Source organism: Marmota monax, unplaced genomic scaffold (assembly GCF_021218885.2).
Source record: "Marmota monax isolate L192 unplaced genomic scaffold, Marmota_monax_Labrador192_F-V1.1 WCK01_AAM20220418_F8-fsc00075, whole genome shotgun sequence".
Classification (NCBI taxonomy): Eukaryota; Metazoa; Chordata; class Mammalia; order Rodentia; family Sciuridae; genus Marmota; species Marmota monax.
The window spans coordinates 7,160,794-7,177,769 of record NW_026694772.1 but is presented as its reverse complement, the minus strand read 5'-3'; the positions used below and the strand labels follow the sequence as shown (position 1 = coordinate 7,177,769).

General features: G+C 34.2%; 1 pseudogene; it reads left to right on the top strand.

Annotated features, from left to right (window-relative positions):
• The first annotated feature begins 6,212 nt into the window (after positions 1-6,212).
• On the top strand, positions 6,213-6,329 carry LOC124079674 (U4 spliceosomal RNA; annotated as a pseudogene).
• The last annotated feature ends 10,647 nt before the right edge of the window (positions 6,330-16,976 follow it).

The window sequence follows — 16,976 nt, the reverse complement described above, 5'->3', positions numbered from 1 at the left end:
GGGGATCAAACTCTGGGGCACTTGACCACTGAGCCACACCCCTAGCCCAATTTTGTATTTTATTTAGAGACAGGGTTTCACCGAGTTGCTTAGAAACTCGCTTTTTGAGGGTAGCTTTGAACTCATGATCCTCCCATTTCAGCCTCCCAAGCTGCTGGGATTACAGGCATGTGCCACCATACCCGGCTTGGATATCTGCTAAAGGCAAACATTGGTACATTGTTGTTGTTGTTGCTTGGTTTTGTGTTTTATTCCTTTTTTTTGATTATTTAATGTTTTAGTATTGCTTTTCTTTATCTCCATTGTAAAAAGTAACCTTCATTTCAATGTTTAGCATTTTTGTCATATACCACTGAAGCCTGTATCCAAAAATATAACTATAATCTATCAAATAATGTTCAAGGGTGAGGTAAAAAGATACTTTTTATCTTGAATGTTTTCAAATATTCAACAAAAATAATCTTGATCTCTTTCATGAAGTGTTTTACAAAAGTGACTTCTTAATTTTGATTCATGTTTTCATTAATCTTCCTATGAAAAGAACCAAGAACCAATTTTAGCGTATGTATTTCCATATTCTCTCTCTCATGTGTGCTCTCTCTCCCTCCCTCTGTTTTACAACATGAAATATATTCAACTATATACTATATATATATATATATATATATATATATATATATATACATGTATACATATGTGTGTGTGTGTATATATATATATATATATATATATATATATATATATATATATACACTAAGCATTTTGGATTTACTCCTAATTGTCCTCTTCCCAATCCAAGTATCAGCCAGTTGTGGTCTCAGTAGACTAGACTTCATTTGAAACAATTCTACTTCTAGTTTATGTTACTTCCTAAAAATGAAGTAACCAACAGAGTGAAACAACACCTTCTGTTCTTTTCTATTGCCCCTAAAACAAATATTAAAAATATTATATTTAAAAATAAAAGGGCAGGCTGGAGTTGTGGCTCAGTGGTAGAGTGCTTGCCTCACACATGTGAGGTACTGGGTTCAATCCTCAGCTCCACATAAAAATAAGTAAACAAAAATAAAGATATTATGTCCATGTATAAAATAAAAATAAATAAATAAATAAATAAAAGGGCAAAATCTGTTCTTTACCAATAAATACATAAAGCTGTCAGATGGCTTTATCAGTGTCTTAAATCTTCTGGGTTGGATGGGTTAGGTTTAAAGCATAAACATCAATTATATATTCTGTCAAGAAACTACTAGGCATAGCCAGCTCTTATCAGAATTGATCCATGTATGTTAGATTCTTAAAAGCCTCTGTTTTCATGATTGGCACCTGCTTTGTGTTCTATAAAGAATCCAAATCATATAATAGTTTTCAAATGAAAACAGGAATTATATATATGTTTAATGGAATGTGTTAAAATTTATTTTTTGTGATAAAGCTGATATCAGTTTTAATGTTCTTATTGTATTCCTGGTGTCCCAATAAGTTAGATCATGCTTATTCATGCTTATTGATTTAAAAAAAATAGAAAGCAATTTTCATATATCACAAATATTAAATTCCTAAAGTTCACCATTGCTTATAAGCAATAATTTACATTTTATACTATATGTCACTATAGTTAGACATTGTCCATAATTAATTTAAAATTAACCTATATATTTCATCTACTGAATTTGTAATTTAAAATGTGCATATAGTTTGTCTACCTTTAGGATTAAAACCATTCAATTGTGAATTGGTAGTAAAATGGAACAGAATTAAACAAACCTATTGTTGAAAATGGAATGGTGAGAGAAAATAAAATAATCCAGAGAAATAAAAACACAATTGCATAAACTAAATTTACAAGGAGATATTAATAACTGCATCTGCATAGCTGGGAATAAATTCATAAATGTAGAAGTCAGAAGAAAGTACAAAATGAAAACAAGGAGAACATCTAAAACATGAAAATTCATTCTACAAATTCTTAGTGTCCTTAAAGGACAAAAAAAAAAAAAAAAAAACAGAAGCACTGTAGCAGAGGGAAATATATATAGCAGGAAAAAAATCCTCCCTAAGAAGACAAAAAAAAAATGATTCTGCAGATTAAATACACAAAAAAAATATTTCATTCTAGAGACAATAGGATACAGCCAATTAAATGTCTGTGAGTAAAACAGAAGGCAAATTCTCTATGCATCAATGAAAAAAGTAAAAGTGAATAAAATGTACACTTTTTAAAAGAGTAATTAAACTTTGGCAGAATGCACACATTGAATCAAGAACAAAATGAAAATACTCTTATACCGAACCAATTTAATAATGGTAAGTACTCAATTAAGTAGGACTTTCTAACATTTTGTAATGATAATAAGTTAGTATGAACTTAGCAACATGGAAGCTAAATATGTGAAAGTCAGAAAGCCATTAGGTGACATAATCAGGAATCAAAGATTTTGTCCACTCTGCTCTTGACAATGCTATCTTACTATATCATATAGTCTTTGAGACGTATACATGTCTGAACATATATATAAATATGTCCATATATATGCATATGTGGATATAAAAGTAATATATAACTCATATAATTTGTGAAAGTTATATGTTTATACATAAATATGTATGTATTTAAGTCTACATATGCTAATCATAGAAATGAAAATGTGTATAAAAATATTACATCTGTACATATTTGTTTATTCATATGTGTTTATGAAAGCTGAATGAAAAACAATATTGAGTTCAAAACATAATTCCAAAGAATATATGAGCATATTTCAATATATTGTACACTCAATCATACAAATAAATTTTATGCTATTTTTAATAATTTTATAGAATAACTTAAAAATAGTTTGAATATTTCTGTTACTAAAAATTAATATGAGCTACTTATCAAATTTTCAAAATCACTTAATACAAAGAAAGAATATAAACACCATTAAACAATCATTTAAGCTGAATAATTTAATTAGCAAGTAAAACCTTTATCTTTCATGAAACCATTAAGTAAAAACACTTTCTATGGGCCTCCATACCTATGGAATGAATAAAAATGAACTACTGATTAGGTCCCATCTTACTCATTTCTGGCTGTGGAGAATTACTTCCCATACAAAAGGAATATTATAAAATTGCCCCAGCATCACAGAGAGCACTGTAACTTTTAATAGTACAGCTTTCTTAGGTCAAAGGCCAAAATTTCTCTTAATATCAGAAGTCTTAGATTTCTCTCTTGGTTTGATACTCAAATTGGATAAATTATTTTATAAAAAGTTCTTACTTGAGGAATATCCACTGAGAATCTATTTATCACTCCAGGCATGCATCAGGCATTGGTTTCTTTATATACAGAATAAAATTTATCCTTCACATAGCCAATGTGTGAAACACCTTCTAGGCATTAATATTATACAAACTAGAAATAAGTCATCTGAAACTATGAACTGGCATAGCATTACTTTCTAATGTCTATTTGCACCAAGAAAATGTTGGCTTCTACTGAAAAAAAAATTTACAAAGAAACATTTTTAAAGTATAATAATATTATGCAAAGACTGATGTGTGAAGGAGAAATGATTTCACATTTGCCTGGTTAAGGCTCTCATAACTCAAATATTTCACCTCTAAACTTCCTTGCATTGTCTTAAACATAAACTTTTGAGGGACAACTCATATCTAAATCATAACAGTTGTTTTCCCTTTTTCTTAGTTATTATTAGATTATAAAAATAAATAGTGAATATGAATCTCTTGTCTGATATATGAACTTCAAATATCTTCCCCTTATCTGTCACTTGCCTTTTAACATTCTGAGTTTCACTCATTTGTGTATAAAAACAGATGGATTGCTGAGTCACATGGTAGCTCTATTTTTAATTTTTTAGGAACTTCATTCTTTATTCTATAATGGCTGCATCAATTTATATTCTGACCAAGACTGCACCAATTTACATTCCACACCCTTGCCAACATTTATTATCTCTTGTCATTTTTTTATAGTGGTCATAGTAACAGAAATGAGGTGATATTTTATGGCATTTTACCATCAAGTTGAGTGAGTTGCTAACATATTTTGGATATTACACACTTACCAGATATATGATTTGTGAATATTTGCAAATAATATATTCTTATTTCTAAAATGGATGATAGTACAACAGAAATACTCTTGGACCCTGAAAATCTAATCTATCAGCAAAATTATTATACAAAGGCACCAAACTTGCTGCATTCCCCTTCTGAGAATGTGCCCTTGTTAGTACTAAGGTTGATTCAAGAAACATAAAAGAGTTATACATATTCATTAAATAGATGTGCATGTATTATTAAAGTTAAATCTTTTGGTACAGTGATGTAAACCTCTGGTAAAAATAGCAGCAGTAAACAAATCATACAGTTGTTTTACTTAAAGGAATATAGTATGTAAAGTGTCACTGGCATATGTGCAGCTAATTAGAAAAGCCAGGAGCCTGGGAAACTCAATCCAAGATACTTTAATCCAATTGTGCTCTATTTCATTTTTTCATTCCCATTTAATTTTCCTTGTATGAATAAATGCTGAGTGCATAGTGGGGCTATTGTCTCCTGCCAGTTAAAAAGTCATCTACAATTCTATAGTTAAAGAGATGAACTTGATGCCAACATACTTGAGCATTATCTGAAGATTTTTAGAAGGGGTGTCCAGAACTGAAGGAAGAAGCACAGAACTTGTGTTATTGAGGGAGAAAAAGTATATATCTGTACTCAAGACCTACAGGTTGTTAAAAGGGTTCATTTGGTGGGAAAATTATATTAGTGATATGTGTCTGCTCTATCCCTATTCATGCGTGATCAGGCCTTGTTTTATTGGGAATGAACCCAGGGACACATAACCACCAAACCATATCCTCAGCCCTTTTATTATATATTTTATTTAGAGACAGAGTCTTGCTAAGTTGCTAAGTACCTCACTAAATTTCTAAGGCTGGCTTTGGACTAATGATCCTCCTGCCTCAGCCTCCTGAGTCACTGGGATTACAGGCATGTGCCACCACATCTAGCATTATGGACATTTATAGATGAATGAGCTCAAGTTGACTATACCCCGAAGAATAGCTTCTGGACTCCTTTATTATTGTTGACATAGTTATTGTATATGGAACAACTTTTGCATGTATAGAATCAGTGGGATGGTTGGTTAGAATACGGAAGTCTAAGATTCCATATTTTAACACATTCCCGAATGTTGCTAATGCTATTGAACTGAAATAATGGTTTAGAAAACACTGACATAGGACCCCCACAAAGGGATTTGAAACCTCCATGGTTCACACTGAAGCTCAGAAATAACTAATTGCTTAATCTTCTCATTATACCAGGTTGGATAATGCTAGCCTTATAGTTATTAACTTTCTAGTATATAAGTATTGATATTTCAGGTATGGACAAGAAAAGCCTAGAGCTGAGAGATGGCTTCACTCTCACTGACTCTGTTTCCCATGAAAAGATGAGTAAGAAGGAAAACCCCCTGAAAGAAAAAAATGCAAATGTAATTATTACAATAACTGTGACCAATTTCATTTTAATATGTAGATCATGTTTTCTCTTTTTCTACCATCCAATCTGTAACAGAACTTTTATTCTGGAGATCTGAAATGATGTCAATTCATTAATTTAAAAAAAAAAAATTGCACTTAAAAGACTGGATTTCAGACCTAAATTTCTTCTTGAATCAGGTACCTTAAAAGTAGAAAATTAAAATATTATTTTAGGAAATAAACACTAGGAAAGTACATTTTAAATCTTTCTTTGAAATCTCTTTTTGAAAGATAGATGGAGATATATATGTATAATGTTATAACATCCTGTGGGGCTATATTTATTCATTTAGCCAGATAATATACAGTTACCAAGATCAAAATTTTAAAATGAGTTCAAATGTATCAAGGAAAATGTCGATTACTTGTTCTTATTTCAGACATAGTTTTGTATAAAGATTGCCTAGAGAGTTAGAGCCAACAGATGTAAGGAGAAGAAATACAGTTGGCTGAGAATTTTGTGATTTCTTTATCTTTCCCTTGTTGTAACTTAGTCTCAATTTTAGGCTTTGTAATTGTCTTCTGTATTTCCTCTTTTTTCCATTGTGAATTTAATTGTACTTGCTTTCTTGTGTTATCATTCTTGCCATAGGCCTATTTCAATAAGAATTGCAAAGAATCTTCTCTCAGTTTAATTTTTATTTTCTTAGCTTTGCGCAGTGGCAGTATCGTAGCCAATGAGGTTTATCCGAGGGGCGATTATTGCTAATTTTTATTTTCTTTTTTTTTTCGTTTTTATCAATTTCTGTTTACTTGATCTATCAATTTCTGATGTGGCTATGTTAAATATAAAAACACAATTGTTGAATGAATTATATATCCAGGCAATTTCATCAAAAGTTACTAAATAATATTTTAGGCCATATTGAGTATTGCTTTTATGTTTATGAAAGTTTTATTTTATGGTTTTATTGTTCCTTTTATGTTACACACTGTCCCTGATGATAAATGTTTTCATAAATACCATTTTGCTGTATGTTGCTACTCCAGTTCCTTTTTGTTCACATTTGCACAGGATATCCTTAAAAATTGTCTTCTTGCCAGCAATCTATCTATTTTTGCTTTAGTTTTAATGGGTATCATTTAAGAAAATGTATTTTTGGATTTTTCTAATCACAGACATTCTGTTTTTAAAATGGAAAATTTAAATTATTTATATTAATTTTAATGCATGCTGTGTTAGGGATCATTTAATCCACCATGTCCCATGCTTGCTATTTATTTATTTATTTTCCTTCTCATTCTACTTTCCAATGCAGGCTGAACTTTCTTCTTTTGTCAGGTTAATTTTCTCCTTTTGTTCTTTTGGTAGTTATTTTTAACCTAAGCTGTATAAACATGTACACATACCACTATGGAATTCCTAAAGTTATTATTATCTATATTTCCTCCTAAGAAGTAATTGTGTTTGGTCTCTTCATATCCCTGTTCCTTCATATTGATATTGCCTTGAATTTAGGTCTGGATTGCTATAAATATATTCATTGTTTGAATTTTTATCCTAGCTGTTTTTGTTAAGATAAAAATAAACTTTATTAAAGTATTTCAATGTGAGTTTCTACTACTCTAGATAATATATTAAAGATAATTGCTTTAACAGAGATTATGGGAGAAAAAAGGTAGTGAAAGAACATTGAAATGATGCAGAGATAATAATTACAATGAGCAATTTATAATAGAGATGGGGAAAGAAAAAATAGAAATAAAAAACCTGCAAAGCTTGCTTTGAAAACAAGGGATTAGGCATAAAGCCAAACGTATATCTATAGTTCAATAATAAATGCACACAATAAAATTAAAATATTCATAATAGCATAAAAATAAAATATTCAATTAGTATAAGGTTTACACGAATTTTTAAAAGGAAATAAATGATGAGGGAGGAATATTAAGTTATTGGATTGCTATTTTCAATATTGCAAAAATGTCATTTCTCTTCAACTGATCTATATGTTCAATGAAATCTCAACGAAAATCCTAGGAAGATGTTGTTAAAATTGATAAGTTGTCTCTGAAATCTAGAGAGAAATTCAAAGGACCAAGGACAGCCACAGAAATATTGAATAAGAAGAAAAAATGGGAAGAGTGAATAATCCAATAACAAGGTAAATTTTAAATCTATAGTAATTAAGACTTTTTTGTGCGAGAGCAGACAAATAGACAGATTGACTAGAAATAAACCCAGAAAAAGTCCAAAATATATATAAATCACCTGACTTATTGTAATGGTGATTTTATCATGGAAATGTTCCCTTTGCTGATAAACCAAGATAGATGCATTTGATAGCATATGGACAAGTAAAAAATAATTCTATTAAATCTCTATTCGCCAAAAAAGAGAAAGAAACAAAAAACCAAAAGCACACACAAACTATTACAAATGAATTTTAAAGAAATTTAACCTTTTAAAGAAAGGTAAATAATTTTTTGAAGAAAACATAGAAGAAAATCTTTTTGTGCTTCGAGCATTTCATTATTTTATAAACATGACATAAATCACTCTAACCCATAAAATAAATGTTTGATAACTACTTCATTAAAATTAAGAACTTCTGTTTATAATACAACAAAGCAGAATAAATAAAAACCACCATTCAGAATGTTAAAAAGCAAGTAACAGATAAGGAGAATGTATTTGAAGTTCATATATCAGTCAAGAGATTCATATTCACTATTTATTTTTGTAATCTTATAATAACTAAGTAAAACGAGAACAACTGCTATGATTTAGATATGAGTTGTCCCCCAAAAGCTCATGTGTAAGACAATGCAAGGGAGTTTAGAGGTGAAATACTTGGGTTATGAGACCTTTAACCTACTTAGTGAATTAATCTCCGGATAGGGATAAACTGGATGATAACTGAAAGCAGGTAGGGCATGGCTAGATGAGGTGGGTCCCTGGAGGCATGCCTTTGGAGCTTATATTTTGCCTTTGTTGGGCAGAGCTTTCTCTCTCATTCCCAGTGCAATGTCTTAAGCTACTTCCCTCTACTACACTTCTCTGCCATGATATTCTGTCTCACTTCCCCCAAGGAATGAAGTCAGTCATCTATGAACTGAGACCTCTGAAACAAGGAGCCCCCAAATAAACTTTTCTGTGGGGAGCCACTCTGAATTACTTGCAGCTTCCATCCTGGAGCAGAGAGGCTTTGACCAGTCACTACATCTTGTAGTGACCTGTACATTGCCCTGGTCCCAGAAGTTTGAGGACATGTCTTCAGATGTAAATGTGTTGACCCATGAATTGAGCTACATTAACCTGTTCCTTTGTGATATTACCCCTTTGTCCTGTTTGGAACAGAATGTCCCATGGAAACACCCTTTGTGTGTCTCCCTTCTCTTGCTCTGCCTTTCGGTGTGTCCTTGCTAGATGTCAGTCAATCTGCTGACAGCAGACATCAGGAAGCTAGACTCACCCCCTGAAACCTGACCCCTTGCTTCATTTGAATGGCTTCTCAATAAAAGCTCTCTCTCTCTCTTTCTGAGGACCCTTAAGGTCAGAGGAGCCATCACAGGACCCAAACAAAAAGGTATCTCTGTCTCTTGTGTGATTATTTCGTGCAGCCTAGTTCACCTGGAGTGACCCTGAGTGTTTTAGTTGTGAGAAACGTGACACTTTTCCTCCTCTAATTGTTCTTGTCAGGACTTTTGGTCACAGTGACAAAAAAATCTAACTAAAACAACCCTATAGAAAAATGGGCAAAGTATGGAGCTGGGTTGTGGCTCAGTGGTAGAGTGCTTGCCTAGCATGTGTCAGGCACTGGGTTCCATTCTCAGCACCACATATGAATAAATAAAATAAAGGTCCATTGACAACTAAAAATATTTTTAAAAAGGAAAGAAAAATTGGCAAAGTATTTAAAGCCCATCCTAAGAAGAGAATGTATCTCTTTAAAAATAATTTCATAAGGGACGGGGTTGTGGCTCAGTGGTAGAGGGCTTGCCTAGCATGTGTGAGGCATATGAGTTGTCTCCCAAAAGCTCATGTGTAAGACAATTCAAGGAAGTTTAGAGGTGAAATATTTGGGTTATGAGAGCCCACACCACACAAAAAATAAACAAATAAAATAAAGGTATTGTGTCCATCTACAACTAAAAAAATATTTAAAAAATAATCCCATAAACATAGCAATGTATAATCATACAAATAATGGAAATAAGTGAGATGTCAATGAAATTGCTATGTCTTTATACTCAGTTCATCCCCAAGAATACCACATATATGGTTACAATAAAATTTTCATTAGTTTTTTTTAAGAGCCAAATAATTTCAAAAGTAAAGTCAAGCCAGATGCAGTGGCATATTCCTGTAATCCTAGCAACTGAGGCAGGAGAATTGCAAGTTTTAGGCCAGCTTCAGCAACTTAGTGAAGCCCTAAGCAACTTAGTGAGACCTTTCTCAAAATAGACAATTTAAAAAGGGTTGGGTATGTGGCTCAGTGGTAAAGTACCCCAAGTTCGATCACTGGTATCAACAAAACAAATAAAAAGACAAAAAAATCAAAATTATGAGATAAATATTTGTATTTTTAACTGATAAAGTTTTAGTATTACTAGTATATGAAATTTTAAAAATTGTGAAGAATTTTAATAGCCCAATACAGATATGAAAAGATAAAACAAATATTATCCTCAAAGCAAAATTTCTTTAATATCTTAAAAAGGTACTCTGATTGTACTATGCAGCTATGAAAAAGAATGAGGATCTTTCTATACTTATGCATAGTGGTAATGGGGTATATTTGTTAATTGATCAAAGTAAGATTCAATATTATGCAGAACAGCACAAGAAGGGGTAGAAATTCTTCATTGTCCTCATTCATTCTCTTCAATTTCCTCCTGTTCCTCTTTTTCTCTTCCTTTCCTTTTCCTTCTCCCTCTATGCAATAGGGTATGGGGATAAAAATGGTAGTGATATTTCTGTAAATGCAAACTTGAATATGATTTTGACTATAGAATTATGTTTTTCATAGTTATGGATGTTACATCACAATAAAAATATGAAACAAATGTACAAACAGATATGACTATTGGGATAGATACAGGGAGAAAAAAAATTGATTTGAAAAGAAGTATTTTGATATACATTATGAGTGGAAAACATTCAAATGACAAAAACTCATAAATTTTAAACTTCATTTATACTCTTGCTGTTGGCAAAAGATATTGTTATTGCTTTTTTGAAACTATTACAGGTATATTGTAGAAGAAACAGGTATATAATTGTGGTAATATTACCAGGAATCAAAGTTTTCAGCATAAGAGTAAAGAGATACAAATACAAAAGAACTTATATAAAATGAGTATAACCTTAAATCTGAATCATAAGTTCAGCATGAACTCAGGATTTTTTTTTTTTTGTAAAAACTCAATATTCCTAAAATTTCTTACTGACAAAGGAGAAATAACAACCAGTGTTATGGTTGGTGTTACTGGAGCCCAGAGTGCAAACCTCAGGAACCATTTCCCATCAAATGGAATCAGGGATCCACAGAGAAATTCTTAATTATGAGTAAGGTTAAGACATATTCAAGATGATTCTGGGACATGTTGTCATATCAGAAAACAAGAAAGACTTTAAAGACTAAGGTGGTTATGTAAAAAAGATATGTAATTCAACTTGAAGAGACTTCCACAGGAATAAGGAAGAACATATTGATCATCAAACAGAATAACTGCTAATATTTAGACTATATTAAAGTCCATGATTTCATACTTCTCAAAATATCACTATTCTCCATTAGCATTTCTGGATTTGATTTCTCTAAAAATTACAAATAGTGAAATGACAGAGTCAAGCATTTTTTCCTGAATTTCCTGTATGAACTGTAATTTAAGATCACCAAAGAATTTTTTTCTTTATATAATAAATCCAGCTAATCAAAGAATTAAATATGGGATTAGGATGTTACAATTTTTTAATCTTTAATGATATGATGGATCCATGAAATTATACATGAAAAAAAGAAAAGATAAAATGCAACTTGAAAACACAATCTTCAGGGGCTGGGATTGTGACTCAGTGGTAGAGCCCTCACCTAGCACGTGCAAGGTCCTGGGTTTGATCCTCAGCACCACATAAAAATAAATAAATAAAATAACAGTATTGTATCCAACTTCAACTAAAAAATAAATATTAAAAAAATGCAACCTGCCAGATTCAGGATGTAGGGTGTTCCACAAGACAAATTATATGGTTCCTCTAATCAATACTTGATGTCAAAAGGAGATGAACCTCTTTCTATGATAATTAGATAAGAAACAAAACAGCCAATGCAACATATGAACATCTTTGTATATGGATTTTATAACTAAATATCAAAAAGACAACTTTGTTTGTATGTCCTCCTCTGAGAAGTGTCTGTTCAGGTCCTTGGCCCATTTGTTGATTGGGTTATTTGTTTTCTTATTGTTTAATTTTTTGAGTTCTTTGTATACTCTGGATATTAGGGCTCTATCCGAAGTGTGAGGAGTAAAAATTTGTTCCCAGGAAGTAGGCTCCCTGCTGGCTGATGATTGGCTCACAGCGGCCCCAGCAACATCTAGCTGATTGGCTCCTCGGCCCCAGCAACATCTAGCTGATTGGCTCCTCTGCGGTGATGCTCATTGGGCTGTTTCCCTGCCCTTTCAGACCACGGAGCTACTCATTGGGGGACTTTTTTGGCTCCGCCCACGTGACCCAGCCAATCAGCCTCAAGAGCAGGAGGATTGTGGGAGGTGGAGAGAAGCTTGTGGGGGGAGAGAGAGGCTTGTGGAAAGCCGGTGGTGGCAGTTGAGGCTCTGAGGGTTTTTCCTGAGAGGCTGTTTTGTTTGGCGTGTGTGGTTCTAAAAATAAAGTTAGTTTCTTTTGACAAGTGGCTCCTGATTGTGCCCAGCCAGACTGCGGCATTTGGTGGCCCGTACGGGGAACGACTGAGGGTAAGTGAAACTGCTCGCCCCTGAGGGCAGGGCGAGAGGATGGGTAGCCATTTTAAGATTCCTCTTTTATTTTGCTTCACTTTTGTTTTAAGTTGCCTGTCCCTGGAGATGAGTGAGACGGAAGAAAAACCGCTCACATCTGAGGAAAAACTATTTACGTCTGAGGAACAGATAGGGAGAAAGGACGGATGCCCATGTCAGGAGGATAGAAAGGCTATAATGACTTTTTGTTGTTCCCTTTTTATTTCATTCTGTCTCGGTTTTGTTTGGCGTCATCTTGTTGGGTTGTATTATAGTAGAAATATGGGATCAGAAATTAGTAAAAAACAAACTGAAAGAGTGTTAAGTAAATTGTTAGAGGAAGGAGGCATCCCAGTAAAATCAAGAGCAGTCAGGGCATACGTTGATACAATACAAAAATGTAGCCCATGGCTTTTTAAGGAGGAGTTGTTAAATATATCACAATGGAACCATCATGGTGAAGATTTAAAAAGAATAGAAGAGAAAAGCCCAGGGACTCTGCCAGTTGGCACATTGCCATTGTGGACATTCGTATCTTGTTTGCTTAGTCCAAAGCCTTCAGTTCAGGCAATGGTAGAGGAAGGAGAAGACATAATGATTCAAGTAAAAGAGAAGGTCTCTCAATTTAGTCAGACAGAGGAAAAGATTCAAGTGAAAGAGAAGGCCTCTCAAGCTAGTCAGACAGAGAAAGAAAGTGTAAAACAGAAAAAGCCATCAGGGGGAAAGTTACAACAGGAGACTGCTACTAACACCTTTCTATCACCAGAGGGTGTAAGTGTCCAACCAACAGCACCACCTCTACAGGAGACTGCTACTAACACCTTTCTATCACCAGAGGGCGTAAGTGTCCAACCAACAGCGCCACCTCCATATGCTGGGAGGCCCCCAACCCCCGCAGTTGATAGTTGGGATCCTGAGACAAGATCTCAAATATTAACATGCCCTGTATTTGAGGCAGGAGGGCAGCGATTTTACCAAGTTTTAAATTTCAAAACAGTGAAGCAGCTAAAAGAGGCTGTAACAACCTATGGTCCTCAAGCACCCTTCACTGTAAGCATGGTCGAATCCATTAACAACTTGAACATGACGCCAGCAGATTGGGCTAATATGTGTAAAGCTGTGCTAAATGGAGGACAATACCTGATATGGAAGGTTGCCAATGAGGAATTTTGCAAGGAGACGGCTAGGCGAAATGCAGCAGCTGGTTATCCTCAGAGAAATCTAGATATGTTGTTAGGAAAGGGACCCTATGAGGATAAGCAGCAACAAATTGCATATGATCCTGGCGTATACGCACAAATTGCTGCAGATGCAATTAAGGCATGGAAGACTTTACAAGGACATGGAGGTTTACAAGGTCAATTATCTAAGGTAATACAAGGAGCTAATGAACCTTATGCTGAATTTGTAGATAGGCTTATTCAAACAGCTACCAGAGTTTTTGGGAATACAGAACAAGCAATGCCATTACTAAAACACCTGGCTTATGAGCAAGCAAATCGTTGGTGCAGAGATATCATTAGACCATGGAAACATGAAGATTTAAACACATATATTAAATTATGTAGAGACATTAATGAACAAGAGCAAGTCGTGGCAGCTGCAGTAAAACAGGCTTTAGATGCCAGAGACATTAATGAACAAGGGCAAATTGTGGCAGCTGCAGTAAAACAGGCTTTAGATGCCAGGCCAAGAACATGCTACAATTGTGAACAAACAGGACATTTTAAAAGGAATTGCCCCATTGGAGGAGGGTTTAACAAAACTAGGTATCAAAGGAGTAGAATACCAGGTATTTGCCCACGATGCCGTAGAGGGAGACATTGGGCTAATGAATGCCGTTCTCAAACCACCATAGAGGGTACTCCATTATCAAAAAACGAACAAGGACCAGGTGTTTATCCACGATATCGTGGAGAAAGTCATCGGGCTCCATTGCCAAAAAATGGACAGGGGGGCCCAATGCTCCGGGGCCCAAAACCACAAATATACGGAGCACTGGAGGAACCCAGCAACCCCATCAGGGTAGTGCCCAGGACACATTGTCCATCAGATCCCTCATCAGACAAACCAGAGGGAGCGCAGGGTTGGACATCTGCGCCTCCGCCAGAGCAGTACTAACTCCAGAGATGGGAGTTCAAATCATTCCCACAGGGGTGAAAGGACCTCTTCCCAAAGGAACAGTAGGCTTATTATTGGGACGCAGCTCTTCTACTCTAAAAGGACTTATGATAAGTCCTGGGGTAATTGATCCCGATTATGAAGGTGAAATAAAAATTATAGCCAGTTCTCCAAAGGGTATATCAGTAATTTCACCAGGAGATAGAATAGCACAGTTACTAATAATACCCAGCCTACATGATAAATTTTCCAGTCGTACTGTAGAAAGAGGTTCCAAGGGATTAGGCTCCACAGGTGTAGATTGGGCTATGCTTTCTTTAAATTTAGATTCTCGCCCCATGCTAAAACTAAATATTCAAGGACATGAATTTAATGGGATACTGGATACAGGTGCAGACCTTAGCATCATCTCTCGTCAAGAATGGCCAAAACATTGGCCATTACAACAAGCCACTCAAACGCTTCGAGGCCTAGGAGTGGCAACTAATCCCCATAGAAGTGCAATGGTATTAGATTGGAAGGATCCTGAAGGATGTGAAGGAACTATACAGCCATATGTATTGGATCATCTTCCTATAAATTTATGGGGACGAGATGTCCTAGATCAATTAGGTTTGACATTAACAAATAACATCAACCAAAATGCACCCACTATTATGACTAGACAAGGTTTTAGGAAAGGAAAAAGATTAGAAAAACAAGAACAAGGTATAGCAGCACCAATACAAATAGATCAAGGAACAGACAGACATGGGTTGGATTTTCAGAAAGGGCCACTGAGACAATAAAAATTACTTGGAAATCAGAAAGACCAGTATGGGTTCCTCAGTGGCCCCTGACTAAAGAAAAGATACAAGCAGCCCATGACCTGGTCAAACAACAATTAGCAGAAGGACATATACAACCTTCTGTATCTCCCCATAATACTCCCATTTTTGTCATCAAAAAGAAATCTGGTAAATGGAGATTATTGCAAGATTTAAGAGCCATTAATAATGAGATGGTTATTATGGGACCTGCTCAATCAGGGATTCCTCAGTTGTCTGCTTTGCCAAAAACCTGGTATGTTTTAGTTATAGATATTAAAGATTGTTTTTTTTCAATTCCAATTCATCCTGAGGATAGTCCACGTTTTGCATTTACTATCCCTGCACTGAATCATGAAGGTCCTGATCAGAGATATGAATGGAAAGTACTCCCTCAAGGGATGGCTAACAGCCCAACTATGTGTCAAATTTATGTTAACAAAGTAATCCAGCCACTTAGAAATCAAAATCCTGAACTACAAATATTTCACTATATGGATGATGTATTATTAGCACACAAAGATAAAAACACATTGCTAGAATGTTATGCCACACTTACAAACTTATTAAAAAATTATAATCTAGAGATAGCAATAGATAAAGTACAATTAAATTTTCCAATTAATTATTTAGGAGTTCTACTATCCTCAACCATGGTCCGTCCACCAAAAATTCAAATACGAGTAGATCAACTCAAATCACTTAATGACTTTCAAAAGTTATTAGGAGACATAAATTGGATAAGGCCTTATTTAGGTGTACCAACAGGAGAGTTGGGACCTTTATTTGATATCCTAAAAGGTCCATCAGATCCAAATTCACCCCGAATGTTAACGCCTGAAGCAAGAAAGGCATTAAAAATCATTGAAACATATATGGAAAATATGCATTTGGATAGAATTGATATAAGTTTGCCTTTATTATTTATTGTACTACCAACAAAAAATATTCCTACAGGAGTATTTTGGCAAGAAGGTCCATTGTTATGGATACATTTATCTTATTCTCCTAACACTATTCTTACTAGGTATCCTGAGGCTGTAGGACAATTAATACTCAAAGGAATAAAAGCAGCAAAGGGAGTGTTTGGAATTTCTCCCAATAAAATTATTACTCCATATACTATGAATCAAATTGATGAGTTAGCTAATGAGTTAAATACTTGGGCAATAATCATGTGCAAATCTAATGTTTCATTTGATGACCACTTACCATCTAATCCTTTATTGTCTTTTTGGTCATTGCATCCTGTAATTTTTCCAAAAATGACAAGAAAAACACCTATCATGAATGCTCCAAATATATTCACTGATGGGTCAAATAATGGTACAGCAGCAGTAGTTACCCCTGATCAAACTTTTACATTTTTAGTACCCAAACAATCAGCTCAAAAGGTAGAGCTTAATGCAGTTTTACAAGCTTTTGTGATGTTTAAAGATTCTGTATTTAATTTATTTTCTGATAGTCAGTATGTAGTTAATGCTATAGTATCTCTTGAAGATGCTGGTAGGATTTCCCCTTCTTCTACTGTTTTCTCTTTGCTTTC